This window comes from Trachymyrmex cornetzi, unplaced genomic scaffold, assembly GCF_001594075.2.
Source record: "Trachymyrmex cornetzi isolate Tcor2-1 unplaced genomic scaffold, Tcor1.1 scaffold698, whole genome shotgun sequence".
NCBI lineage: Eukaryota > Metazoa > Arthropoda > Insecta > Hymenoptera > Formicidae > Trachymyrmex > Trachymyrmex cornetzi.
Window position 1 is genome coordinate 99,743 of NW_017300023.1, and position 2,369 is coordinate 102,111.

Genomic DNA, 2,369 nt, shown 5'->3' on the forward strand with positions numbered 1-2,369 from the left:
GCGGAAGGGAGGTTGGTGGGAGAGGGCGAAGAGAAGGGGAAGAGGAGGTCGAAAGACGGAAAAGTGCATAAGGAAGGAAGGAGACTGCTGAGGATAATGGAGGAAGAGGGGTGTGGAATAATGAACGGTATGAAGGCGGGAGACGAGGAGGGAGAAATGACGTACATAGGTGGAGGAGGGGAGTCAGTAACTGACTATGCGGTAGGAAATAGGGAAGCATGGGAGAAGGTTAAGGGAGTGGTAGTGGAGGAAAGAGTAGAGTCGGATCACCAACCGTTAAGGGTAGTAATAGGGAGAGGGGAAAGAGAGAGGGAGTGGGACAGAAGAGAGGGAGACAAGAAGAGAGATGGGCTGGTTGGAAGAAGAAGAGGATATGAGAGAGAGAGATGAAACTGAGAATAGAGAGGTGGAAGAACTACACGAGGAGTTGGAAAGGGTGGCAAAGGGAGCAGTGAAATAGAAGAAGGTGGGAAAGGGAGTCTGCTTCAAAGCATGGTGGTGGGATGAGGAATGCAGAAGAAAGAAGAGGGGGAGGGTGGTTAGAAGAACGTTCAGGAGATGGAGAAAAGGGGAAATAGATGGTATAGAGTACAAGCAGGAGAATAAAAGGTATAAGGAATTGTGTGAGAGCAAGAAGGAGAAGGGTAGAGAGAAGCTAATGGAGAAGGCTGAAGCGGCAAGGACGGAGGAGGGCGAATGGAGGATAATAAACAGGGAAAGGAGAAAGAAGCAAGGCATTAAGGAAGGAATAAAGATGGAGGAGTAGGAGAGATACTTTGTGAAGATGTTGGATGAAAAGGTGTGAGGAGAGGAGATAGAGAGAGAGAAAGGGAAGGAGAAGGAGATGGAGGGGGGAAGAATGGAGAGGTGGAAATGGAGAGAGAGAAAGGAGGTAAGACAGGCGATAAGGAAGTTGACGAGGGGAAAGGCAGCAGGAAAGGACGGATTGATGGATGAGATGTGGAAAAAAAAGAGATGATATGGAGGATATATGAGAAGATATGGGAGGAGGGATAGATGCCAAGAGGGTGGATGGAAGGGATAAGTACTCCCATAGCGAAGAAGGAAGAGAGAGAAAAGGTAGAGGACTACACAGGGATCTTGTTTCGAAAGGAAATACCTTACTTAATCAACGCTGATGCCGAAAACATACAAAATATACGCAGCGATACTGGCGAAGAGGCTAAGGAGAGAGATGGAGGAAAAGAAGAGCTACCGAAAGGACAAGTAGGATTTAGGAAAGGGAAAGGGACGGTAGACAATATTTATGTGCTGAACCATGTGGTATGGAAAGAACTGAAGAAGAGCAGCGGGAAGATAGTGGGCGTTCTTTGTGGACCTGAAGGAGGCCTTTGACAACGTGGAGAGAGGAGAGGTTTGGAGGGCGATGGAGAGGAGGGGAGTGAGTGAGAAATTAAAGAGGAGGATAGAAGGGCTAAATCAGGACACGAGGTGTAAGGCTGAGGGAAAGGAAGAGCAGGAATTTCGTAGAAGGGAGTGAGACAAGGCCCGCTGAGCCCGCTTCTCTTCAATTTGGTGATAGTAGACATAGAGGAGATAATGGAGAGAAGACAGGATGGGGGGGGGGGGCTGATAATAGGAGGAAGGAAGATGTGGCATACGCAGATGATAGAGATACGAAATTTTTATTATGTCGCGACATAATGTTAATTCGCCGAGTTAACATTATGTCGCGACATAAAAATTTCGTATTTCTATTATGTTCCGACATAGTTCTAATTAATAGAAATATTATTATGTCACGACATAATTTTAACTTTCGTTAAAAATCGTAATTTTTTTAAGAATTCAACACATTAGACTAAATTTCTTTTATGCTATTAAAAAGTAACACGCTTGCCATATGTACATTTTAGGATTATTATCAAAATAAATATTCTTTGTTAAAGATTACTTCATAAAAGAAGAGATATTAAGTAACTGCTTTGACTTTGTTGTAGAATTTCTATTTTTCTGTGCGCACGTTCACGCACACAGAAAATGCACGCAAACAATTTTTCTATGTCGTAAATAATTTTGTTATAATACAAATATTCAGGAAATAATTCACAATTTAAAACGCGGAGACTAGCGCGACGAAAGTTCACTTTAGAGCGAACTAAACTGTGTTCTTGGAAAGAGTTCTCAATTTTCCTAATTTTCGTAACCGAGATATTAATTTCTAATATGTTCTAATGTAATTTCGGAAATGTTTCCGAACATACGTGCATGCAAAAATAAATTTTTCGTACGAAGATTTCGTTTTGATATGAACAGAGAATGATCATGGCTCAAAGGATAATTATAGCTGGAAATTCGACGCTATTCGCGACTCATGTCTAGCGACGACCATTGCTGCTTCTTATAAA